General features: G+C 49.3%; 1 protein-coding gene across 22 annotated transcripts in view; it reads left to right on the plus strand.

The window, feature by feature from the left end:
- Positions 1-783: 783 nt before the first annotated feature.
- Positions 784-27,603, plus strand: part of ST3GAL1 (ST3 beta-galactoside alpha-2,3-sialyltransferase 1) — a 109,579-nt gene continuing 82,759 nt past the window's right edge. For all 22 annotated transcript variants that reach the window (XM_078352428.1, XM_054246632.2, XM_054246633.2 and 19 more), the window contains exon 1: positions 784-981. The gene's annotated coding sequence lies outside the window, so the exon portion shown is untranslated. The remainder of the gene's footprint in view (positions 982-27,603) is intronic.

Raw genomic sequence — 27,603 nt, forward strand, 5'->3', positions numbered from 1 at the left:
AGGAAAAAGCGGCGGCAGGCGAGCCACGGCAAGGGCTGCGCCAGGGCCGACTGCGGTGCCCGGCTGTGGCTCCGAAAGCGATTCTGGACGCCAGTGTCCCCCAGCCCAGCCACGCTCCTCCCTTTCCCCTCCCTAAATCCCAAATCGAGTCCCGCGCCCTTAGAGGAAGTAGGTCGCCCGCAGGAGATCGGCCCCTTCTCCCCACCGTGCCCCCGACTCAAGCTCTTCTGGGCGTTGCTATCTTCTCGGTGCGTGCCAGTCTTCTTTCTGAAACGGACCTCAGTGGCTCCCGGACCGCCCGGGAGCTCTTCCCTAGCCCCGCCAGCTTGAGGGCGGTGTCCGGGGAGCGGGGAGCTCCTCTAGGGGCGCCGATTAGGTCCCCGCGCCGCCGCCGCCGCCGCCTCCGGCGTCTCCCAGGCCCGGACTGTGCCGAACCCGCTGCGGTCCACGTGGCTTGGCAGAGCTAAATTCGGCTCGCAGGAAGCCCGGAGCCAGGGGAAAGCCGAGCCGAGCCGGGGTGGGAGGGGGCGAAGGCAGGCGCGGGGCCGGGAGGGGCGGGCGCTGGGCGGAGGCAGGGGAGGACCGCGCGCGGGGGAGGCGGCGGCCGGGCTCTGGCGCGCACCGGCTCCCGGCCCTGCCGGCCAGGGAAGGCGGCCCCTCCCCGGTCGCCCCGCCTTTCACTCCCGTTACACTCGGGGGAAGGTGTTCCCGAGCCCGCTCCCACCCTCACCCCGCCTCCTCGCTTTCCCGGCTCCAGTCTCCGCCGGCGGAGCCCACTATGCCAGACAGTTTCGACACTTTGCAAAGACAAAGAGCCCTAGACCGGAGGGAGGAGGAGAAGGAAGAAGAGGAGCGGAACGAGAAGGAAGAGGCGATGTGAGCCTGGAAGGGGGCGAGCGTCCGGGACACCCACACCCCTTTCTTCTCCTCGGAACCCCCTCATGCCTGAATCCCGGAAACTCCAGCGTGTCTCCAGCAGTGGTGAGTGCGAGTGCGGAGGCGAACCCTGCTCGGGGTGCGCGGAGGCTGAGTCCGCCGGAGTTGGGGCTCCGCAGTTTCCTGTGGATTCTCGGAGTGGAGGGTTGATTGTCTGGACCCGGGAACTGAAGGAGTGTGGAGGGGACTCAGAGGGTGTGACAGTGGAGGTGGGACTGAAGCCCCTAGGATTCTAGTGGAAGACACTCGTAGGGAAACCCCTTCTTAGCCACGGCGACCACCCAGCAGGGCTCTGGGAGAGGAAGAAGGTCAGGGGGGAATTTCGGGCTTAGAGGTCTTCGGCCGTCTCTGGAGGAGCTGCCTGGAGCTCTGCGGGGAACCTACGCCAAGTCCCGGGCAGCGGTTCCCGAAAGCAGCCCCAGTGACTTTGCACCCGGCGCCGGGCTGGGATCTCCCTGGCTGGGGCCGCCCGTGGGAGGAGACCTCGCTGGGTGGCCGGGCTCAGGCGCTCTCGAGCGGATCTGGGGTCACAGGCTGGGACACCGCGGAGGGCGCCAGTGATCTGTACCAGCGGTAGTGGGACAGTATCCGGATCGAATCCCCCAGTCTGCTGCAAGCAGGCGCAGACCCGGAAGGTGGCTCTTGGCCCTGGGGTCGTCTTCAGCGCGCGCTGCTCCGGACCCGGGGGTGAAGTTGGCACCCGGAACGAGAGAGCGGAACGCGACGTGATGGACAGTGGGGGACGCGGGTGGGCCAAGGGGAGCACGGCCGGAGTGGTGTTAGTGGCAACTAGAAACTCTGAATCCGCCCCAACCCCGTTAGAAGCCGCAGCTCCTGAGAAATAATCTGACAAAAGTTAGCAACTTGCCGGTGTCTCTCTCGTGTGTGACCTGCGTGGGGCAGAGCCACCCCTTCTCAGAGCGTATGGTGGAGGGCAGCGGTGACACTGGGGCGAGGCGCCCTGGTGAGGGTACAGTTAGTTTGGAATCGGGACAGTGGCGCAACTTTCAGCTCCTCCTTTCTCTGCGCGAGTGTTTGAGCGTGACCTTGCGGGAGGAAACGCGGCTGAACTTGAGATGGGGGTTGAGTCTGCGCCCCTGCTTGGTACAGAGACGCGGTAGCGCGCCTTCACCTGGCCTTGCAGCCAGGTCTCCCGGGAAGCGTGTGGGGATTCTCCCTCCTCTCTCCTACGCCAGGGTCCTCGCCGGCCATACCACGCGCAGGGCTCGCTGGTACATTCGGCGAGGGGACACGTGCACGCCCCGAAGCGCGCAAGTGGGTGGGGGTTGGGCAGGTGATTGCGTCTCATGGGCCGGGCGAGTCCGGCAGAGGGAGACAGCCGTGACCCTGAGGGCAGTGACTGGCTCGCCGCGTCCCCCCATCAGGCATTCGCCTGGCTTTCTCGTGATTCTTCCCGGGCACCCCTGGCCTCTCCCGACTTCTCCCCCTCGCGGGTCCCCATGCCCCTCAAATTTGCGAGGAGCTGGTTCTCTAGGGAGACAGCGAGCGCCCACCCCCGCTCTGCGGCTGGTTGTGTGTGGTGAGAGGAAGAGATGGGAGGAGGAGGCAGACTTGCCAACGAGGAAAACGGGGTGAGAAGGGAGCCGGGTTGTCCAGAGGTCTCCAGGGCGCCTGGCATGTAGTAGGTGCTAAGCTGTGTTCATTGATAAGGCCCCAAGGTGGAAGGTGCTGGCAGAGTCCGGGATGCCCCCTTCTTCCCTTCCAGTCTCTAAAATGGAATTCATATGTATCGGTCAAGCCCTTTGTGCTCTAGACGTGCCTGGAGTACCTACTACGTGCGGGCTTTACTCCTGGCCTGTTCCTAGAAGCTGCGGGCGGAGCCTCCTGGTTTTCTTTCCCGAACGCTGCCCGGGCTCCCGGAGGCTTCAAAAAGGCAAAGTGCACTGCCCCCTGCCGGCTTCTGTGGAAACTGCCGCTTGGCTCCGCGGTGGGGAAGGGGCGCGCAGTGCTGGGGTAGCGCTCAGTGCTGGGGTCCCTCACAGTGCCTTCCTGCACTTCCCCTTCCTGCCCCAAACATCAGGATCCCGGACGGCTGTTTTCTAGTTGGCTGAAATGACTGACCAGAGTTCACCACTCCGTGCCCCCGGCCTCTGCCAAGCTCTGGGTACAGCGTGGGAGCCTTTTCTAGTCTCCCGTCTCTCTGTCTCTGTCTCTCTTACTTTGGTCGTGAGACTTAACCTCCTTCACCTCTGGGCATCTCAGTTTCCACATCTCAAAATGAGGCCAATAATACATTCTCCAAAATACGTTCTGCAGAATAGCCAGTGTGTGGATCTCATACATATAACTAAGTGAATGTGTGTATATATAGGTAGTTCACATTCTAATGTGTGTATGTACGCATGTATGTACACACTCTAATGCGTGCGTATACCTTGGGGGAAGGAGTTCCATCATACAGTTTTTGCTAAACAAATAAAGAATAAATAGAGGGCTCCTTCTGCCTTTTCAAAATCCCACAAACCCTGAAATTTGCTTTCCCTGCTTTTCTCTGGGCTGGCATTTGCCGTTTAGGGGTCTGATTAGGCAAGGCCTGGACTTGAGCAGGGTCTTTGTCGCCTACCTCCCTGGCTGGGAGGTCACAGCATCCCACCCGGGAGGAGAGAGAAAAACAGAAAGTGTTGCTAGAAATGATGGCAGAGGGTTTCTTACAGGGGACGGAGGCTGTTCTTCGAAGCTCTGCCGCAGCCTGCGGAAGCTGCATTCTGAGCGGCCTTCCTGCTTACTGCAGACAGGGCTGCGTTCTCCCCACTTCCCTGGCCCTGTCACCAGCCCTCCTGACCCGCACAGAATTGGCTGTCACTGATATAGGAGCCCTTGTTATGGAGATGACACTGACTGTGAGCTGGTTCTAGGTCCTTCTAGGTCCTGGATCTTTGGAGGCGAGGTAGAGCTCTGTCTCCCCTACCCACCAAGCAGCCCCCAAGCCAGCTCACCACCCAAAACCTGGCAGTTGACATTGCCCAAAGGGTGCCTCTCCCATGTGTGACTCCAAGCTCTCTGGTCACTTAACCTTGCTTGAATCAGCTCCTGTGTAGAAGATTGCTGACTCGAAGGGTTTATATTTGGGTAGAGCTTTGACCGCGGATGGAAACTTGACCCTCACCTTAGGCCCCTCCCACACCACAAAAAGCAACCAGGAAAGCAAAACATAAAATCCACCAGTCATCTTGTAAAGGCTTTCCAGTGAGTTCTGCGTGCCTGTATGCACGCACTCCGCATGGCGATGGAAAAGCTGAATTGGTCACCAAGAATTCTAGAATAAGACTTACATGCAGCTTCGTTCAGTTGTGTAGCTTCTGTGGAAACTTCAGCTTCCCCACTTGCACACCTAAGGATCTGAGAGCTCTCTTCTGCTGTAATTTGGTCACAGGAGCCCAGAATGGGGCCCTGTGAGAGCCTGCATTTGAGTCCCGGTGCCAGCGCTCAGGCTCAGTTCCTTTGCAACTCAGCTCCCAAACTATTCCAGACTCTGGGTCTCGGTTTCACTCTAAGAATGAGAGACTTGGCCGGGCACAGTGACTCACACCCGTAATCCCAGCACTTTGGGAGGCCAAGATGGGTGGATCATTTGAGGTCAGGAGTTCAAGATCACCTGGCCAACATGATGAAACCCAGCCTCTACCAAAAATACAAAAATTAGCTGGATATGGTGGTATGCGCATGTAGTCCCAGCTACTCAGGAGGCTGAGGCAGGATAATCGCTTGAACCCGGGAGGTGGAGGATGCAGTGAGCTGAGATCACGCCATGGAGCTCCAACCTGGGTGACAGAGTGAGACTTTGTCTCAAAAAAAAAAAAAACAGAGAGAGAGAGAGGCTGTAGAGTTCTGCTGCCCGTCACCATGGGTCGTCCATTAAAGCTTCTCTTTGTGAAGACAGTCCCCACCTCCATTGCTCCAGCAAGCATCACCCTCAAAACCCTCCCAGTATCACAGAGAGCCCTGGCTGGGGGCGGCTGGACTGTCTACTACCCCATGCCAAGGGCGCCTGACCTTTCACAGAGGGTCAGGACTATTCAGTGTTTACCACACTCCCTTGGCAAAGTCATTTTCTAGCTGTTCTCGACACTAGATGTTGAAAGCAGTCCCAGAAGTTTCAGTCTCTGAGGTCTGAAACCTGACAGAGCCAGGGTACCATCTGGGGGGACTCCGCAATGGTACGTATTGCAGAAGGAACGCCAGTGACCTCGCCAGGGCCTGTTTACTTCCCATCTACAAGCTGAACATGACCTTAGAAATCAGTTTGGTCAACCCTTTCACTTTAATGCAAAAATAGCAAAGCTCAGAGGGGAAGTCCCTGGACTGTAAAAACCAGGGTTTGTTGTTTATTTGGTCTTGTTGGTGGCAGTGGTTGGGTTGTTTTGATTTTGGTTGAGCCAGCATTTATTGAGAACTCATTACCTTCCAGGAGCACCATGCAAGGTGCTGAGATACAGAGAGGAAAGAATACGCGGTCCTTGTTCCTTGCTGTCCTAGAGGTCACAGTGCCCTGGGGAGGGGGACAAGGACATACCTAGTCAGGCTGGGTATGGAAATACACAGGTGCTAAAAATTAGCCTGTAATCCCAGCTACTCGGGAGGCTGAGGCAGGCAAATCACTTGAATCCGGGAGGCAGAGGTTGCAGTGAGCCAAGATCTCGCCATTGCACTCCAGCCTGGGGGACAAGAGCGAATCTAAGTCTCAAAAACAAAACAAAACAAAAAGAAATATGCAAGTGTTAAGCAAAATGGGAACAGAGAAGGGAAAGGTTCCCTGCACCTTGAGGGACCCACTGAGGGTGTTCTAGAGATGGGTGAGTCAGACTGCGAGAGAGCAAAGGTATCTTCTTGCGTACATTCAATATCAAAGCATCTAGTGCCCTGTGTGTGCAAAAAACAATAATAAAATAAATGCATAGATTGGCTGTAAGCCTGTTCCGCATGGTCTGAAGAGTTAAGGGAACTGAGAATTCTAGAGGTTCAGTGCTTTGGCACTGAAGGTTTCCCTTCGAAGATCCTGATCTCTGGTTTGTTTGTGTGGGACGAATCGTTGCCTCCAGCCAGCCTTTAAGCATTGGAAGGCATGTGTATAAAACAGAGTGAGGCGGAGCGTAGTGACTCACATCTGTAATCCCAGCACTTTGGGAGGCTGAGGCGGGCGGGTCATGAGGTCAGGAGATCAAGACCATCCTGGCTAACACGGTGAAACCCGTCTCTACTAAAAATACAAAAAATTAGCTGTATGGTGGCACGCGCCTGTAGTCCCAGCTACTCGGGAGGCTGAGGCAGGAGAATGGCTTGAACCCCGGAGGCGGAGGTTGCGTGAGCCGAGATGCCACTGCACTCCAGTCTGGGCAATAAAGCGAGAATCAGTCAGAAAAACAAACAGAAAACACCCAGAGAGTGGCTGCTTTGCATCTGCTTTTTCTAAAAAAAAAATAAAAATAAAAATTAGTGCTTTATTTTGAATGCTTGTCCATATACTTTATCTCAGATTTTAATAGTTGATTTGGGAGAGTGGGTTTAAATGGCATGGCAGGTGGGGGGTAGGAGAAAGAACCCAGGTTTTCAGGGGGATGCTACTCTATGAGCTAGCTGGGTGAGCTGGGCATATCCCTGCCCCACGTTTGAGGTGCATGTGGGTGATCGGGGGGCCCGGGAGGATGAAGAGAGATGATTCAGGGGAGAGTTGTGCATGTGGGAGGCCCGGAGCCTCCCCGATTCCAGTTGCATTTAGTCTGTTTATAAGAGAAAGTGATTGCATGGGGCACTCTTCAGGACAGAGCCTGTGGGAAATGGAGGAGTTGACTGAAGGCAGAAAGTTTTGCAGAACTTCTGGAAAAACACTTGAAGTCAGAGGAGGCTGACTTTAAGGTAAAATGGTTTGCAAATGGTCCCCCTGGAAGCAGGAAGGCCTAGTGACAGTGTTGGGGTAGCATGTGCCTCTCATTCCTATGAGTTGCGTCAAACTTTTGGCTTCTTTGTCCCTAGGGCAGGACTCAGAATTACTAATGAGCCAGAACCCTGACCTAAGAAGCCACACAAAGCACTGTTATTAGGAGAAGGAACACACGAGGGGAGTGGGGGGCAGCGTAATATGGTCGGGGTACCCAGCATCATGAGCCCGGCTGCCTCATGGGGGCTCTTCCTGTGTGGCCTGCCTGGCCAGCAGGGATGGGACTTATGTCAAAATTCAAGGCACCTGCAGTGGACGCTGTTGTTGTTCCCACCGAGGACAACTGTTAGAGAGGGCTCTGGAGTCAGGGTGTTTTCTACACCGTTAGGGGAATCCCTGCAGGGAATCCGCTGGCCAAGGACACAGAACTCCTGGGCTCTGGCCCTGTCCCTGTCCCATCTGCTCCTGGCTGGGGACCTTGGGCACACCATTTAACCACTCTGACCCTTCAGTTCCTCAACTAGGAGACTGTAGTATCAATTCCCACTCCCTCTATCACAGGAGAGTTAGGAGGCCCCCACAAAATGAAGCACAGGAACATGCCTTATTGATGAGAATTTTAGTAGCATCTACTTTTCATTGTTTAGTGTACATCCAGTAGTGCCAAGTATTTTGAACAACTTATTCTGGGGTTCGGCAGGAAGCATTGAACGGAGGGTTTGAATAAAGCTGTTTCCAGAGATAGTGCCAGCATTTAGAGAAGTCGGCAAGGGATGATCTAGCACCTAGGCCCAGTTACCACCCCCAGGAGAAGTGGCATGGTGGGGGATGGGAGAGGAGAACTGGAATAGCATTGCAGTAGTTGCCAGAAGCCTCTGGAAGAGAGACCACAGGCCCTTCCTCAACCTGGCAGGGCAGGAGCCAGGAGGACCAACCCTGCAACCTTGCTCTCCTCTAGCCTGACCTGCGTAATCCTGTGCCACCAAGAGCTGAGCCCACTCACCAGCCAAAGGTAAGGAGCTCCTTGATGGAGCCCCTAGAGCAAGGCAAGGTGGAGGTGCATTAAGAGCAGGTTTGGAGGGCACATTGAGGACACACACACACACACACACACACACACACACACGCACGCAGAGCTATCATCTCATTTGATTCTGCAACAGCCAGGGGTGGGGAGGGGGTAGCCTCAAGATTTACCAGTTGGCAGGTAAGATGCCCAGGAACTGGAGGATAACCCCCTTGCCTAAGGCCACAGAGCTGGTGGGAGCCCACATTTGAACCCGCCGTGTTTTATCAGCCCCTCTAAAGTAAAAGCATCTGTTGTAAGATGTCGTGAAGACCCTTAAATTGTTATCAGTGGCGTCTTAATGAGAAACAGAATAGTTTAAGAGTGAAGGTTTGCCTGGGTTTCAAACGGAGGTTTATTACTTACTCAGTGACCAAATTACCGACCTTCTCTATGTCTCATCTTCCTCTTCTGTCCTGAAGGCACACTTTGTACAGTTGATGTGAAAAATAAAACACGTTTATTCAGTAAAAGTCTCTCAACAAATGTTAGTTGTGATTCCTGAGAAAGTCAGGATTTAGAAAGGGCAATGTGGAGTGAGTGGTGCTCTAATGTGGCCTTTTAACCTAGTCAGCATTCAAATAATAGGATTTCAATATTTGTATGTTAAAAGTTTGTTTCTTCCTTTCTTTCTTTCTATTCTGAGGATGTCTGGATCATTTCTTTGACTGTGTGTGTGTGTGTGTGTGTGTGTGTGTGTGTGTGTGTGTGTATTTTCTCTTTAAAACACATAAAAGTTCCAAAGGATAAAATAACAACAAGTTTAAAGACCTAAATTAGCTTTATTTTGATTCTAGAATTGGGCAACACTTCGTTTCACAAAACAGAGTAAGTTTTCCAGTGAGCTGAGCAGAGGAGGTTGGTTTTATAATAAACAGAGGGGCTGAAGAAAACAGAAGCAATGAACTAAGAGTGTACTCGTTCCATTTAGACAGAACCTAGAAAAACAACTGATTAGTTAACATCCAGTGACTTTAGGCTGCCTCTTTTTGCTAAGGATTAAAGCCAAGGGAACTTCACCATCATACTGATTAACAATTTAATCCCGCCTGTTTGGGAAATTGACTCTCTCCTGATTTCTCGGGAAGTCAGATGACAACTTAGTTTTGTCGATGGCTGTTGTAAAACCTCGGTGCTTGTCTGCTTAGTTTAAAAGAAAATAAACAGACACACAGCAAAGGAGATGCATCATGGAGCGATGTCTTGCAAAAGGGGCAGGGTATTCTGAAGGTGACGTGCGGAATAGACAGGACGCTCTGAGAGAGGATGCAGGGCAGGCTGCTTGCGAGGATGGGGCAGCATTGACTTACTGAGGGACTCCCTTTAGTGGAGCCTTACAAGGTTATTCATAAGGAAGTTGGAAGAGGTGTTACTAGCAAGCATGTTCTAGGTGGTCCTCTGGGTGCACGTGCATAGTAGCTGTACGTACTTGTAAATCACATCTCGTTAACATCTGAAATCTCCACCCACCCAGAGGTGTGCATGTGTGCATGCATGTGTGTGTGTCTGTGTGTGTGTGTGTCTGTGTTTGAGATGGAGTCTCGTTCTTTCACCAGGCTGGAGTGCAGTGACACGATCTCAGCTCACTGCAACCTCCGCCTCCTGTGTTCAAGTGATTATCCTGCCTCAGCCTCCCGAGTAGCTGGGACTACAGGCACCCACCACCACGCCCAAATATTTTTTGTAATTTATGTAGAGACAGGGTTTCGTCATGTTGGCCAGGGTGGTCCCAAACTCCTGACCTTGTGATCCACCCGCCCCAGCTTCCCACAGTGCTGGGATCACAGGCCTGATGTGTTTTTTACTACTATAATGAGCAGAGCAAAGCTTCAGTCTGAGAACAGGTAAAATCAAAATGTACCTTCTCTTATGGGGGAGCTCCTTACTGGAGATAGCTTGGCTTGAATTAACTGGACTACAGTGTGGATGCAGGGGCTTACCGGTAATGACCTTCCGTACCATGGTCGCCACGTCCCGAGGACATGGCTTCCTTTTGGACAGCCCATCCTGCCTCAGTGTGGGTTTGGGGACCTGGAACTTTAGCCTGGGTAACTCCATTTTGATTTGCAGTCTGGCCTGTTGGGGCCTAGTGCAGAAACTTGGTCCAAAACAATGGTCTTCTATAATTTTTATTGAACAAAGCTTATCTAATCATGTATGATTCTAAAACCTTTAATGTAGTATAAAATACGACTTTAAAATTACTTGCGATAATTCAGAAAAGTTGAGAAGAAAAGAACATTAGTTCCAGATTATTTGGAAGAATTAAAAAGAAGGTTGCAGGTGACTTTTGGAAAGTACACATTGGGGTGTGCAAGTAAAGTACTTTCTCTGAATTTCATTAGCTACATTACAAAGAAGAGACCAAGCCCAGATAGAGAGCAATGTAATAGATTTTGCTACGTTAAAAAAATCCATTTGAGGGCCGGGCGCGGTGGCTCAAGCCTGTAATCCCAGCACTTTGGGAGGCCGAGGCGGGTGGATCACGAGGTCGGCAGATCGAGACCAACCTGGTCAACATGGTGAAACCCCGTCTCTACTTAAAATTACAAAACAATTAGCTGGGCACAGTGGCGCGTGCCTGTAATCCCAGCTACTCAGGAGGCTGAGGCAGGAGAATTGCCTGAACCCAGGGGGCGGAGGTTGCGGTGAGCCGAGATCGCGCCATTGCACTCCAGCCTGGGTAACAAGAGCGAAACTCCGTCTCAAAAAAAAAAAAAATCCATTTGAATCCACAGTGAACTAAAACACCAGAGTGGCTAAAAATTCCCTTAATGCATATTTACTTAGCAGACAGCTCTTGAGATAAACCAGTAAACCCCAACCAAAGCAAAACCCACTGCTTCTCTAGCTGAGAGGGTGGAGCCAATCAACCCCAACCAAAGCGAATCCTGCTGCTTCTCTAGCTGAGAGGGTGGAATGACTCCAAAATATTGTTTCAAGTTCAAAGAGCTGAAAACAACCCCACGGAAAAAATAAAAATCCATCTAATTGGGCATTTACCTCTTTGGAAATAAAAGGCCAAATGGAAAAATAAATAAATAAAAACCCTTTTCTTAGATTCTTAGAAGACTAGACTGCAGCCCAAAATAAATCCCCCGAATTTGGCCAAGTGATAAAGGACTCCATTCTCCTTCCCATCCTTTAGTATACTGGCGACCTAACAAGGTCAAAGAATTCCCGGTGGTCAAGAGCTCAAACACCTAAAACAACCCAGTGACATTCACAGACACCAGCATCTACAGCCCTGATCCGAGTTGGCCCTCAGTTCAGCTCTTCTGAGAGGCTTCCTGATTTTGCAAATAGAGATGTGGTTTCAGGCCAGGTGCAGTGAGTGGCTCGTGCCTGTAATCCTAGAACTTTGGGAGGCTGAGGTGGGTGGATCACTGAGGTCAAGAGATTGAGACCATCCTGGCCAACATGGTAAAACCCTGTCTCTACCAAAAATACAAAAGTTAGCTGAGGGTGGTGGTGCACACCTGTAGTCCTAGCTACTTGGGAGGCTGACGCAGGAGAATCACTTTAACCCAAGAGGCGGAGGTTGCAGTGAGCCAAGATTGCACCATGGTACTCCAGCCTGGAAACAGAGTAAGACTCCATGTCAAAAAAATAATATGTGGATTCAAAGGGGAGAAGTGACTTATTGGCCAAGTTCACATGGAGCCCTGCCTCCAGATCTTCAACGTGTCTGAAATTGTCATTTATAATTGGTGGGTCTCTCTTTTTATTTTTATTTTTGGAGACACTGTCTCGCTCTGTTGCCCAGGCTGTGGTGCAGTGGTGTGATCTTGGCTCACTGCAACTTCCGCCTGCTGAGCTCCCACCTCAGCCTCCTGAGTAGCTGGGACTACAGGTATATGCCACTCTGGATCACTCTTGGTGAAGGAATAAGCCCACACTTTCACCAGCCTTGCAGTTCTAACACACTGGTCCTTAGTGTGTACCTTTAGAGCCCCTATCAGCCTTCCCACTCTGAACTGTAGAGAGGTATGCAGCACAGTGAGGTGACTTGATCAGCTTCTGCTCAAGTGTCTGGGAAATGGCAGATCCAGGTCTTGAGCCCTGGTAACGCTACAACCTTACTGCCTCCACCTCACCCCCATGTGTCCTCCTTGGCTGAGCCTGAGAACACTGGCAAAAACAACAACGTAAATCTAAGTCTCCACATCCTCATTAGATCCTAGACTCAGCTGATGGAGCCCAAATTATCAGCACAACAACATAACATAACACAGAACATAATACAACCGACAAGACCACCATTTACAGTTCGTGTAAAATAGGAGTGAACCAGAAGCAGAAGCTGACTTGGCCAAGAACTGGCTTTAGCATTAGAAAGTCAGAGAGCTCAACTGCCACCTGTGAGGCCGGGGGCAGGCAGCGGAGGGTTCTGATGGTGAGACCCAGGTATGTGAGTCTCAGTGGAACCTCCAGAAAGCTCAAGGAATTCACGGCATTCAGAGACATACAGTTGCGGGGGTTGCCCATTGTTTAGTTATTTTGCATGTAAATCCCCTTCTTGCAGAGGTGGGAATCAACTACTCAGGAGATGGAGTCAAAGTCAAAAGGGGAGGAAAATCCTGTGGATAGTCTCGGGACAGGGGATCTTGCTTGCACTTTTTCGGTGGCACACTGATTAACTGGCAGCAAGCAAAAAGGTGGCTGGAGGCAAACCTTGAGTTAGGCTTCACAGAAAATAATTTCAGTCGATTGCAGTTTCTAGAAAACTTTAAGAGTTTAACTGTGTGTTCTACGTGATAGGCTGTCTGGTGCTGTCTGCCCAGGACCTGCCATCAACACCTCTACCTGGGCTGGGCCAGATTTCCTGTTTTCTCTCATTAGAGTTTCTCATTCGTTTAATATGAGATCCTAGTCTTTATAGTGACTCTCTGTAAAATGTATGCTTTCACTTTTTTCTTAATCTCATTGTCTAGATGTAGAAACTGAGGTTCAGAGAGGTTAAGTCGCTTAACCGAGGTCCCTTGGCAAGAAAGTGGCAGAACCAGGATTTATAAGCACAGCATTTCTGTCCGATGCCTGAGACCTCAAGCCCCATGCTATGTAATTCCCAGGTCATCCTATATCCCAGGCTTAGTGGGGACTCTGGAAGGGAAAGGAAGCTTCTTTAAGGTTCAGATAGGAAACTGGTCACACCAGGTGCCTGGCCCCCAGCCCAGTGCACGAGATGTGCCGTGAACACCTGTGTCCTCTGGTGGCCATGAACCCATGCTCTGTAACATCCTTTTGGGCAGGAGTTCCTGACCTTTCTCCACCTGGTGCTTTCCAGGTCTCATACCAGCAGCTTCACTCTCCCAAAGGCTGGGGCTCTGAGTCTTCTCCCTGATTCACCATCATTGAGTGGGTCCATGGGTTTATTTAGCCTGCTACCGTCTGGCTTGTTTTTCTTGTAAGCTGCTCAATTCTTCATAATTTATTACACAGCAATAGATAATACACATGAAATGCAAATACTTTTTCTGTTATAAGTTGTCCTGTTGATGGGAGTGATGGTATTTCGTGTGTGTTTTTTATAAAACTGACGCACAGTAATTGTACATATTTTTGGGGTACATAGTGAATTTCCATACATGTAAGGCAGAGTGATCCAGTCAGGGTAATTTGCATATTCGTCACCTCAGACATTCATCATTTGTGTTGAGAACGTTCAAAATCCTCTCTTCTATTTGAAAATATATTAGAAATTCTTTTAACTGTATGCCAATAGAACACTAGCACCTATTCCTCCTTATCTGTAATTTTGTTTTTTGTTTTTTGTTTTTTTTTTTGGAGACGGAGTTTCGCTCTTGTTACCCAGGCTGGAGTGCAATGGCACGATGTCGGCTCACCGCAACCTCCGCCTCCTGAGTTCAGGCAATTCTCCTGCCTCAGCCTCCTGAGTAGCTGGGACTACAGGCACGCGCCACCATGCCCAGCTAATTTTTTGTATTTTTAGTAGAGACGGGGTTTCACCATGTTGACCAGGATGGTCTCAGTCGCTTGACCTCGTGATCCACCCGCCTCGGCCTCCCAAAGTGCTGGGATTACAGGCATGAGCCATCGCGCCCGGCACAATTTTGTATTCTTTAACTGCTCCGCGTCCATCCCTGCCTGGCTGCTTACAAGAACTCATCTTTGTGGCTTGCTGGTAGAAATTGAATTCGAAGAGCCCCAAGGTGCCTGGGGATTGAGGGAGGCATTGAGTCACTTTGAGCCTGCGGGGGGTTTGGAGAAAGGACTGAGCAAAAACGTTGAGGCTAAGTTTGCAATCAGGCGTGTAAACTTAGCCAGTTCCCTAGCTAGATGGGTGCCTCTTGGGGGCAACCTGCTTCACGTAAAAGGAATCATCAGCGTCGCTGTTGCAGCCTTGGAAAATTCCCTCCTAATAACATCTTCGCAGTGGAGAGAAAGGTTTGTTGTTGTTGTTCCTACTTGAAAACGCTGTTAATCCTACCACCTGGTGGAGAGTCTGATGAATAAAGACTGTTGCTCAGGAAACATATCAGCTGCCACGAACAGGAATGTCTTTGTGGGGAGTATTACTGGTTGTTTCTAAAGCATAATCTTACGTTTTAAAATTCAGTCTTTTGGCAAAAGAAGGAAATTAAAGTGAAGGGGAGAGATTAGGCAGACAGTACCGCTGTTCTTTCTCTCACCACCTGATAGAAACTTCAAATGGAAACTATACCTTTCAGATTGGGCTGAAGAACTGGCTCCAGCCTAAAGCCTGCTGCTATTTTTCTGTGTCTATCTGTGACATGGAACAAACTGAGCTCAGCAAACATGATCCGTGGACCACAGTAAGTCCTTGCTTAACAACAACAATAGGTCCTTGGAAATTGTGAGTTTAAGGTAAACAACATAAAAAAACTGATTTCACCATAGGGTAATTGATATAAACAAGAGTAAGTTTCTCTGGTGTATTTATGTTTATAAAAACATCACCTGGCTGGGCGCAGTGGCTCACACCTGTAATCCCAGCATTTTGGGAGGCTGAGGTGGGTGGATCACCCGAGCTTAGGAGTTCAAGACTAGCCTGACCAACATGGAGAAACCCCATCTTTACCAAAAAATATGAAAAATTAGCTGGGTATGGTGGGGTGTGCCTGTAATCCCAGCTACTCGAGAGGCTGAGGCAGGAGAATCACTTGAATCTGGGAGGCAGAGATCGTGCCATTGCACTCCAGCCTGGGCAACAAGAGTGAAACTCCATTAAAAAAAAAAAGAAAAAAAGAAAGAAAGAAGGAAGGAAGGAAATAAAGAAAAGAAAAAAGAAAACTGTCACCAAACTTCTAAATGAAGGCCCAAAACAGCTTTGCAGGTGGTCAGAGCCTGTCTCAGTGGTTCAGGGTGTGCGTGCGTGCATGCACATACACACACACACACAAACCACACTCACTCACCCTGGGACCATATAAACACATGAGTTCAGCTGACATGCACAGCTTTTTGGAGTGTGGAAAAGCAGAGTACCTGGAGAAGAGCCATGAGGACATGGGAAAACTTGCAAACTCTACACACAGTGGTCCCTGCCAGGAACCCATCTTTTTCTCGTCAATGTTATAATGAAATGATGTTGAATGAAATGGCGTTATTGGAAGACCTGATGCATAGGATTTTATAAATTCAACTGATATTTATGCAATGTCAGAGATCCAAACAAGTAGAAAAAAACCATGCTGGCTGTGGAGACAGTTTTGAATATCTGAATACTTCTGTGGTGTCAGGAATCTGCCTCGGATGGCGCAAAGGAGATTTTCTCTTTTTTTCTGGCCATGCTGTTGTAAACCTTAGTCACCATTACTTTCAGGAGGAGGGGGAGTATGGCGTGTTGATTGAATAATTAGTTACAGAGGTTGCACATTTAAATAGTGTCAAAGAATTATAAAATTTTAACGTTTGCAAAGAGTCTTAGCAGTGACCTTGTTCAAAATTCTTTTACTACAAGATTTTAATTATTCACCTACTGAGTCATTCATTGATTCTTTGAGTCACTTAATAAAAGTTCTAGGTCTGGCTGGGTGCGGTGACTCATGCCTGTAATCCCAGCACTTAAGGAGGCTGAGGCAGGTGGATCACCTGAGGTCAGGAGTTTGTGACCAGCCTGGCCAACATGGTGAAGCCCCTGTCTCTACTAAAAAATACAAAAAATTAGCTGTGTGTGGTGGTGGGTGCCTGTCATCCCAGCTCTTTGGGAGGCTGAAGTAGGAGAATCGCTTGAACCTGGGAGGTGGAGGTTGTAGGGAGCCGAGATCACACCATTGCACTACCGCCTGGGCAACAAGAGTAAAACTCCATCTCAAATAAAAAAAAAACCAACAAACTAGTTCTGCCACTGCCTAACTGCGTGTCCTTGAGCAAATTGCTGAACTTCTCTGTACCTCCATTTCCTCATTCATAAAATCTGGATAATAATGGGACCTACCTCCCCGGAGGTAGTAAATAAGCATTCAGTGAGGTAATACTTGGAAAGTCCTTGAAAGCGTTCTTGTGAGAGATATGCCGTGGTTAACACATCATCATCATCAATTACATTCTTATTCCGCCTCCCTCGAACAGCAGTTTTCTTGAGACTCACCACATGGTTGTCCTGTACCTGCTTGATCACTCCCAGTGCTAGGGAGCTCTCTGCCCCACACTGTGGCTTTTTGACCTCTGGGCAGTTTTGTGGTTTAGAAGGCTCTTTCTCATTCAAAGCTTCCAACCAGAGAGAGCTTCCTGGAGTGGGTGGCTTCCTGGAGTGGGTGGCTTTGTGGAGCTATCTAAATTTAAGGATGGGGAAGTTGTCTGGGCTATGAAGCCAGAGTGTCATTGCTGGACAATAGAGACAGAAGAGACATACCTAAGATTTTAGCCATGAGAAATTTTAGCCTCAAGACCCCAACCTCTTTATTTCACAGCTGAGAAGACAGCTCAGACAGGACCTGGCTCAGTCTATCATCGGGCAGAACCTGGATGGGAGGCCAGCCCATGGGGCGATGCTGCCAAGGCCTGCATTGCCACTCAGTTCTCCTCTCGTCCTGTGTCCTGAACCAGCGCAGGCAGGAAGAGCAGCCGGGACCGTGGGTGCCAGGTCTCCTATGAGGACCCCATGGTGGCAGGCTTTGATTGACTAGATGATTTCCTCTGTATTTACACCGCACAGTCTCCTCTCTCCCTTTAGACCTCAAGCTTGTATTGTCTTTTGTCCCTCTTTTCCTTCCTGAGGTTCTGCCCAGAAAATACTACATACTGGTCATTCTAGACCCATTCATGGTCTGAGCAGGGCTTTGAGCTCACTAGTGCTGAGAATGCAGGCTTGCTGAAGTTGGCCATTGCCCGAAGGTCCCCCAGTTTGAGAGGGTCGAGTTGGGGGGCTGTCACATACCCCTTTCCACCATGTCACAATGTTTCCTTCTAACACATGCAAGCATGTTGTAAAACGCCTGAGACTCAGTGTATCTGGTCTCCCTGCCTGCATTAATAGTTCCTCTGCCAACCTCCCTCCCACTTCCCTCCTCTTAGTTTTATGATCTAAGAGACCAAAAGAACAAAATGTCCCCCCTCCACCGCACCATATTTCAAAGGGCTATAAATAGGACAGTTAGTGGTGGCATTCTGGGTCACATTTGCCAGGGACAGACTTTATATGATATCAGCTGTGTCCTTGGGTCCAAGGGTTCCATGGTTAATAGTTTTCTTTCTCCCTTCCTTCCTGTTTTTGTTCCTTCTTTTCCTCCCTCCCTTTCTTCTTTGTTTTCTTTATCCTAAAAGTCTTGCTTAAAAGTACATAGTTATGCAGCCTTCGTTAGGTGAGGCTGCCTAGAAGACAAACAGGTCCACGTTTCACAATTTCTCCCTCATCTGAGAAAGGAATGTGACTCCGAGCAGACAGAACAACGCATGCTGAGCCCAGAGGACAGCTGTACAGCCTACCAGCATCTCACTCCTCTGAAAGCAAAGTCAGTCCATCCAAGAGCAAGGCCAGGGGGCTGTCTCCTGTCCAGGAGGCCAAGGCCGGGGGCGAAGACAGGCTCTGGAGTCACCAGGCCGGCGGTTGATCAGTGGTGAGATCTGAGGCAAGTGACTTCCACATCTGAGCCCAGTGTCACGCATTGTGCTCCAGGGGTGACCAACTCATCTTCCTGGGTGAGAGTTGAGAATTTAAAAAAAGCCGGGGTTGGTTGGGAACAGCCCCAGAGAAGAGATGGCCTTCAAGCTGGAACTGGAAAGATGGTGGGTCCTTCTGACAGCAGCAGTGAGGCTGAAGAGAGCACCCCGTGGAGGAATCCACTGCCCAAGCCAGGCATCTGTCCACTCCTGTGACTGGAGGGAAGAGGTGGGAAAAAGGGCAACATGGAGGCCCCAGTAGGGTGGGTCCTAAATGGTTTGATCCTTTCAGTAATAAGGGGCAAGCAAGGTTCCTTTTCCTTCCTGCAGAACAGGATTTCATCAGACCCCTGATGTTTTAGGAAAATCATGTGGCCCAGGTTCACAGTGGCTGGAAGGGCAGGACCGAATGTCCCATGGATGGTACGGGCGGGAGTTACTGTGAGCCGCATTTGGAGTGTTTACTCCAATGTGGGAACTGGTGACTTCATCTCTGGGGTTTGAGAACAGATAGCACTATGGTGCTAAGAAGCTACATGTAGAAAGTGACTTGGAGATTTCCAGCCTGGTGGCTGAGAGAACTGGGGAGCCATGGATGAGAAGAGGGAGTGGAGCTGCAGAAATGCACACCAGGGAAGTGTGCTGTTCCTCCCTTTACAGACCTACTGGATCTGAGATGAGGGAGATGGATTAAAGCCCAGCTGGGCTGAGATGGGTGAAGAAAAAGCCAAGGCAGAGGCGTGACGCTCAATTCTAGAAAGACTGAGCAGTCCCCTGTGGGGGGTGGCCTGCTTCTTCCCCAGGCAGCACGGACACCAGGCAGGAAATTCCTTCCTTTCCCTTGTCTTCCCAGCCCTCAGAGTGAAGTAGAAAAACCCAGGTAGGCCAGATGCAGTGGCTCACGCCTGTAATCCCAGCACTTTCCGAGGCCGAGGCATGCAGATCACAAGGTCAGGAGACGGAGACCATTCTGGCCAACATGGTGAAATCCCGTCTCTACTAAAAATACAAAAAACAATTAGGTGTGGTGGCGCATGCCTATAATCCCTGTTACTCAGAAAGTTGAGGCACAAGAATTGCTTGAACCCAGGAGGCGGAGGTTGCAGTTAGCCGAGATTGCACCACTGTACTTCAGCCTGGCAACAGAGTGAGACTCCGTCTCAAACAAATAAATAAATAAACCAAATAGATGGCTGGACCAGCACTTGGGAGGAAAACACGTGTTCAACTAAAGTTTTTCCAATCTGAATTAGACCCGCAGTAGCAGGTGTGGAGAGGAGGAGGAGGTGATGGCCCAGGAGAAGGTAACCCCGCCTGCTCATGCTGAGCTGGTCGTGGGCAGTTGGTGTGGTCCTAGCCTTCTTGACAATTGACATCCTTCATCCCATGGACTAAGGATGAGAAAGGCCCCATCTCCTTTGAGTCATAGTTCTCACTGTCCAGCCTTCAGCCCCTCACCTGCCTGTGCCTCTACATCCCATATCAAGTATAGAATTTTGGAACACTATTGTCAGGGGGTCAGTGGAATGGATCCACCCCCACCCCTGCATTGTAAACGTGGCTCATTCATGTCATTCACTGTGAGGGAGCATGGCATCGGGGCAGCCAGAGAGCAGACAGATGGTCATGTGCATTCAGGTGTCTTCCAGAGAAGCCTGGTGACTTTCAGCAGGTGGTTGCAGACTATGAAAAATGGGTCTAGAATTTAATTCATGCTCATGGTTGCAAAATTAAATTTTGGAAAAGTCCCTGGCACATAGTAGGAGCTCAAGAATTTGGAGTGGTCCTATTCCCTGAAGACAGAAATTGTCCACCTTTGATGAGAATTGGAAGCTGCTGTACAGCCCAGATGGTGTGCATCTTGTGGAAGGACCCCAGTTCCAGGATGCTCAGTGCACAGCGTCTGCAGAAGCAGTAAGGCTCCAGACGCCCCTCTGTACTCTTCTCCCTTGTGTATCTTGCTCCTGACCCCCTTAGCACCCTGCTCACTGGGTCCTTCTGGACCCTCACTGTGGGGCCTCTTAGATTTCCCCAACCTGTGTTCTGAACTTTGTTCTAGGACCTGATGTCCAGGCTGTTGGCCATCTCTAGTTTTGTCCTCAGATGGACCCCCAAAGGTGGCACAGGTTCCTGTGGACCTGTTCACTGCATGATCCTAATCACAGCTACTGTTTTCTGAGGGCTCCATGACTTATACTAAGTGCCCTCAGATGATAACAGAAAGGATACTTGCTACCACTTCTTGATGAGCATACCAGGCACTGTGCTGGGCTCCTGTGTACGTTTCTCATTCATTCTCATAACCCCATGAGATCAGGGACTTTTATTATCCCCATCACCAAAAGAAGAGACCCAAGTGGTGAGTGATGAGATAACTTGCCCAAGACCCTGGTCAGTCGATGGTACAGCCATTGGCCAAGTCATTACTGTGTCTGTCCCTTATGAGCAGCAGGCAAAGTGAAGTGCTCGTCCTTGTCTTTCTTCTTCATGACCATCATCATTTCCATGTTACAGATGAGAAAACTTCCAGAGGCACACGGGCAAGGCTGGTGAAGCAGGAGCTGGGATCTAGGGGTTTGGATACTGGGGTACAGGAACTCATCCTGGGGTTGAAGGTGGAGAGAGCCCGAAGCTGGTTGTGTTCTGCTCGTGTTCTGGTTCTGCTGAGTCTGCTCACTGACCATGTGGTACTGAGAGCTGTTGACAGCAGAGCAGAGTGGAGCAGGGTGGGCTTTTTATGCAAACAGGGGGGTCATGAACTGGAGTGCACAAGGGGTTGGATGGTGTGTGCTTTAAGGTCATGTCAGCCCTGGAACCGTCTCTGCATTTGAACTCAATATCCTTTGAGGACAAAGGGATATTGTGTTAGAGACAGAAGTGGCTTTGAGTCTTATCTCTGCCAATTTCTAGCTGTGTGGCCCTGGGCAAATTATACTCTTTCAGAATCTTAATTTCCACATCTGTGAAATGGGGGTAAAACTACCAGCCCCAGAGGACTGCTGTGAAATTGAATGAAATCATGCACATGAGATGCTTTGCAGGCTCTTGGCTTCATTGTCCATACTCAACTCATGGTTGCTATTGTTGATGATAATAGCTCTTCCAGCAAAGCAGCCAGACTTCAGTAATTAGCCTACAAATTCAGAAATGCACTTCATTATGAGGAATCCTGTGTGTTGAGCCCCTTTCAGAGAGAGAGAGAGGTTATTTACTTATTCATTTTTTTAATTTTTGAGATGGTGTTGCTCTCTATTGCCCAGGTTGGAGTGCAATGATGTGATCTTAGCTCACTTTAACCTCTGCCTCCCAGTTTCAGGTGATTCTCTTGCCTCAGCCTCCTGAGTAGCTGGGATTACAGGTGTGTGCCACCACATCCAGCTAATTTTTGTATTTTTTAGTAGAGATAAGGTTTCACCATGTTAGCCAGGCTGGTCTCGAACTCCTGACCAGGGATCTAGGGTGGATCCTGACCCAGTGATCCACCCACCTTGGCCTCCCAAAGTGTTGGGATTACAGGCATAAGCCACCACGTCCTTCCAAGAGAGAGGTTATAAGTGAGGTTATAAATGAGAGTAGCTTTCCCAGCCTAACAAGTGCATGTACTTCCTGCCCAAAGTTCTCACTTTTACTTTCAGATCAGCTGAGTTGGCCTCCTGAGTCCCTGGGTCTCCATAGAGGGAAGTGGCGTCACACCCAAAGGGGCTGCACCCTCTGAACGTCACTGCTCAGTTTGCTCACATGCTGCCATGAGCCATGTCATTCCTGGTTCACACCCAGAATTTCTGCCCGTAAACCTGGTTCTCGACATGCAACTCAGCCAACAGCTCTTCTGTGGCCTTCCAGCACTTACACCAGATGTTTCTCGGTCCTCTCCCCATTCCTCACTCGCCTCTGTGTCTGCTCTTGCACTTTCCTACTTCTGGGTCAGCTGTGCTGTTTGCAAACTGATCTGGTCAGACTGTCTTAGTCTTGATCTCATTCTCCATCAGTGTCATGTTCCGGATGGAAATCTAGATTAAGAAACCACCCACTTGCGCATTCATGACCCTCCCCTGGACACAGTGGTGTGGCTCCTTGCTGGCGGACCTGTGTTCTCTCTACTCATGCAGTGGGCTTTTCTAGGGCAGAGCCCAAAAGTATACTGTTGTCTCCAGCAGGGAGGAGCACAGTGCTTGGCATAGCCCAGGCCAAGGCTCAGACAATGCTGACGGGAAGTAAACTGCGTTAGTCCCAGAGTTTACAATAGAGTTCGGAATTAGTTTATCATTCAGGCTTCAACCTTTATCAGTCATATGACCTTGAGCAAGTTACTTAATCTCCTTAAGCCATCATTTACTCATCTTCACAATGATGAAAATAATAGGACACACATCCAAGGACGATTGTGAAGATTAACTGAGCTTTTGAGTATTAAAGGGCTTAGTTTAGCAAATGCCAGTAAGTATTTTTAACATGTTATCTGTTATTATTACTGCTAGTTTAAGTGTTATCTGTTATTGCTATTACTGGCATCAAGGTGATTTCATGTTGTTTTGTATTCACTTTTTTTTTTTTTTTTTTTGAGACAGAGTTTTGTTCTTGTTATCCAGGCTGGAGTGCAATGGTGTGATCTTGGCTCACCACAACCTCCACCTCCCAGGTTCAAGTGATTCTCCTGCCTCAGCATCCTGAGTAGCTGGAATTAGAGGCATGCACCACCACACCTGGCTAATATTGTATTTTTATTAGAGATGGGTTTCTCCATGTTGGTCAGGCTGGTCTCGAACTCCCAACCTCAGGTGGTCCGTCCACCCTGGCCTCCCAAAGTGTTGGGATTACAGACATAAGCCACCACGCCCAGCCCAGTATTCACTTATTTTTTAGCAGAGCCCTGCAAAACAATTAAAGCAGAGACAGTTCCATTTTACCAAAGAGTAAAGTAAAACTCAGAGAAAAGCTGCTTTTCTAAAATCACACAGCTTGACTTGATCAGTCTCCCCTGGGGCACACCTAGAAGCAGGCCACACTGTTTTGGGTGGAACATGCCATGTCCACAGGCCTCAGAAACGATCCCTGTAATTTAAAAATGCAGAAATAGTATGCAGCCAGACCCAGTGGTAACAGTTATTCAGATGAGTATTTGCATGGAGAGGAAAAGCCATGATATATTAAGCAAACTGGCCCTGCCCCTCCAGGAGTGGTGTCAAGCTTCACTTCTAGTTTGCTGCTCTAGTCCAAGAGACACAAAACTGGGGAACACAGTCTCTTGTGAGTTATTGTATTATATTATGCAGTAGAAAGAAGCCTCAGGTGGCATGAGGGGGCTGTGGATGGCGGAAGCGCTAATATGGGCCAAGAAATCATGATTTATGGATTCAGGACAGGAGGAATGAGAACATGACCGTGATTTGTTTGACTGGAATTTGTCCTAATCTGTGCTCTGGCTGGAGTAGGTAGATATTTTTCTTGCTTCCTAGTCTCCTGGTTTAAGCCTGGCAGTTCCCTGCTTAACTCCTAGATTGGTGCTAGTGGCTACTGGTTGGATGGATGGAAAGGAAAGGGATGAATGGGCTGGAGTAGGATGAAAGTAATCAGCTTGGTATTGGGAAGAACACTGACAGCCCAGTCTGAGGCCCTCTGCCCATGGTCCAGCTGCACTGCTCTCCACTGTTCATAAAGGAGCCACTTCTCTTGGCCTTGGTTTCCTCCTTTGTGGTCTTGGAGAGTCACATGAGCTTTTCGAAACCTCTCCAAAACTGGGGACACTTTCTGATTTGTCTTTCTTGTATGGATGGTGTGTATGAACACACTTCACAGATGTTTCAGCGATAAGAGTTTAGTTGTTGTTCTTAACTGGAGGTAACCTTGGAAGGGTGGGGAAATGGTGATTCAATATAGAAAGAGGCATGACAGCAGAACACGAGTGAGAGGAGAACTGGGTCATGGATTTTAGAAAAGATTTCCAGGGCTCCTGTTAAAACCAAAGGGTAAAGAAAGGGTAAGGATCTCATTTGGCCGTTCCTGGGATCTTGGGCAGAAGGACAGTGGAATAATTGCCTTTCCTCTGCAGTGCTGCATCAGAGAAGCTAAGAAGCCGAGGCTGTGGAAGGGAAGCCCCGCATGGGGTGCAGTTCTAGTTTTTAAGATAAGCCTCCAGGTTGCAAACCTCTCAGTTGGGATTCGGAATCCAATGCAATTGCCAACTTATTTTTTTTTCAAAGCCTACTTAAGACCAATGAAAGAATTGGTTCAGGATGTGAGGCATTGCTTCAAGAAGAGGCTTAGGCTTTAATTGAAGATCACAGTTAGCCACAGGTGCCAGCCTATGGAGTCAGAGGCTTCATTCAGAGCAGGGCTCCATGTTTAATCTGATTCATAGATTACCCCCTTCTATCTTATGGCATAGAACAGTTACAGTATATATTCTGACACAGGCATGTATACATGCAGGTTTTTATATTATGAGGATTATCAACTATTTAGTAACGTAACATACGTAAGGCTCAAACTCGGTAATAAGCTTCTGCACAGTCATAAATCAGCCGGATACTGACTGATCCTCTGAGACTTAACTGGTTGTTCACCCACTTATTCATGGATTTGCTGATCATTATTTAGTGCATCTGAGAGCCAGTGGGGGTGAGAGTGGGGAAATCTAGTGATAAGTAAAACACAGCCCCACTTCCCTACCTCTGAGAGGCTCGGTCTAGTGAAAGCAACCAATGGTAGGATTGAGGTGATGCCTAGTGCTTAGTAAGTTCTTGCTAAATGGAAAAATGAATGAATGCACACATGAAGGAAGCCATGGGTGCTTCAAGGTAAGGCCCTAACCCAGCTTCAAGTTTGGAAGGGGGTGTGCCAAAGAAAACATCTTAGAAATGTGATACCTTTGTTGTTTTCATCATTCTCTTCAAGAAATAGGAATAGAATTTCTCCCACATCCCGGTGGTTTGTAGGGCAGACATGCCCTTGCCTTTATGGAGTTAACATGGTGGTGATAATGCTTTGTAGGAATGCAAAGAACACTGGAAATTTAGAGGGGCAGTGCTCAGCCTCATCCCCAGAGACAGTGAAGATGTCTGGGAAGTGCTGTCTACGATGAAATCTGAAGGATGAGCAGAAAGTACAGAGGGAATGGGGAAGGTGTGAGCCAGTGATGCAAGGGAGGGAGGCGGGAGTTACACTCTGCAGGGATCCCCCTGGCTGCTGCTAAGAGAGGGAGATGGCATTAGAGGTGATGCGCTATTGCAAGACTGGCTAGATGGTGGTGGCAGTGAGCTTTGTGCCTTAATTCTCATTTCTGAAAAGAAAGAGTTTCATTCCTATAGCTTTCCAAGACCCTGAGCCCTAACTGTGCTGACTCTGGTCACGTTCATGTATCTTCCATGTAAACATCCTGCCCCCATCAGCAGGTGCCAAATAGAATGTGTTTATAGTCAATGCCACACATGGGCTCCAGAGCCAGGCAAATGGCTTTAGACAACTCTGGGCTCAGTCAGTCACTAAATGCTGTTGTTTCTCCCTCTAAAAGAGCTCTTGAATCTCCCACTCCTCCTTTTGACCAGGGCCCTGCCTTCTGGCCCTCATTGGCTCTTTATAGTCACCAACTCAATGGGTTGAACTTTCTTCCTAACACTCAAATTTATCCTCATATATCACCATTGCCAGCGGTATAAAGATACCTCAGTGGTTGTATCAGTCAGCTTTCTCTGTGTAACAAACAGCCCCAAACCTTAGTGCCTTAAAACAGTAGACATTTATGGTTTCTGTGGGTTGATGGTCTGGTCTGCACAGCTTGTGTTAGGCTGATTGCATGTGGTGGCCCATCCACACCCCTGGGGGCTAAGCTGGGGTGCCTCAGCCTCTCTCCACATTGTCTGTCATCCTCCAGGGGGCTACCTCAGGCTTGCTCATGTGGCAGAAAAATGATTTCCAACAGCAGCTGGGCATGGTGGCTCATCCCCAGGAGCTTGAGACCAGCCCTGGCAACACAGCCAGACCCTACCTAAAATAAAAATAATTATCTGGGTGTGGTGGCATAAGCCTGTAGTTCCAGCTACTTGGGAGTCTTAGAGGGAGGATCCTTGAGCCTGGGAGGTCGAGGCTGCAGTGAGTGGTTGTCATGCCACTGCCCCTCCAGCCTGGGCAACTGAGTGAGACCTCATATCCAAAAACAGAAAACAAACCAACAAAAAAAACGAAGAATGATTTCCAGCAGCAAGAGAGAGGAACTCTAAGACATAAGCACTTTTAAAACCTTTATTTGTGTCACCTTTGCTATTGTACCATTGGCTAAAGCAAGTCTCGTGACCAAACTTCGATTTCTACCATGCTGGGAAGGGAGGCAAAGCCACACTGCATAGTGTGTGTGTAGGTGGCCTGAACAGATTGGGGCCATTTCTACAGCAATGGTTTGAAGGATTGAATGGAGTTGTTGCCTGTGTGGTCTCTACCCTGCCCTGTACTGCTTTTGTCCTACTGGACAGGTTCACTTGTAAGCTCTCAAAGCCTCAGCTGCCCATCCATACAATGGGAATAGTCCGTGGGACCACCTCAGTGATTTCATGAGAGGATCAGATGAGAAAACTGAGCATCTGCACATATCCTGGTGCTTGGGGCCCAGTAAGAGCGGAGAGTTTTTGTGCTGTTCTTAGCGCCAGATGAAGTCTTTCTTTTCTTTCTCCCTGAGGCAGTGTCTGGCTCTGTCACCCAAGCTGGAGTGCAGTGGTGTGATCCCAGCTCACTGCAACCTCATCTCTCAGGTTTAAGCGATTCTCCTGCCTCAGACTTCTGAGTCCCTGGGACTATAGGCATGCACTACATGCCACCATACGTGGCTAATTTTTGCATTTTTAGTAGAGACAAGGTTTCACCATGTTGGCCAGGCTGGTTTTGAACTCCTGACCTCAAGTGATCCACCCAACTTGGCCTCTCAAAGTGCTGGAATGACAGGCGTGAGCCACTGCACCCAGCCAGAGAAAGTCTTCAGAAGCCCTTTCCTATGTGGCATCAGCCTGATCTATCCTAACCCTGACATCACATTTTCACATTCATGTCTTACATATTTCTTTTTCTTTTCCCTGTGTTTTGTGTTTTTACTAAATAGCACCTCCTTTGTTTAAGAAGCAGCTAAAAATATCATCTGTTCTTCAAATTCTTCCATACTGAGTTGGTCATTTCCCCATTTTTTTTTTTTTTTTTTTTAGGAAAAAAAAATATTTAATCTGGCATTAAGAGCAGCACAGAAACTTTCAGCTCTGTCTCCCAGGTTGGAATGCAGTGGCACGTTCTCAGCTCACTGTAACCTCCGCCTCCTGGGTTCAAGTGATTCTCCTGCCTCAGTCTCCCGAGTAGCTTGGATTTACAAATGTGCACCACCACACCTGGCTAATTTTTGTAGTTTTAGTAAAGACGGGGTTTCACCATGTTGGCCAGGCTGGTCACGATCTCCTGACCTCAAGTGATCTGCCTGCCTTGGCCTTCCAAACTGCTGAGATTACAGGAGCTCGGCCCCTCTGTATCACATTGCCCTGCATTGTTTGTGTATTTTTCTGTTTTCTCCCAGTGTGAACTCCCTTAGGAGGGGAGTTGTGAGTTACTCACCTTTCTATCCTGGTGTGTGGCTCTGTGCATGGAACAG

Source organism: Callithrix jacchus, chromosome 16 (genome assembly GCF_049354715.1).
Source record: "Callithrix jacchus isolate 240 chromosome 16, calJac240_pri, whole genome shotgun sequence".
Lineage (NCBI taxonomy): Eukaryota > Metazoa > Chordata > Mammalia > Primates > Cebidae > Callithrix > Callithrix jacchus.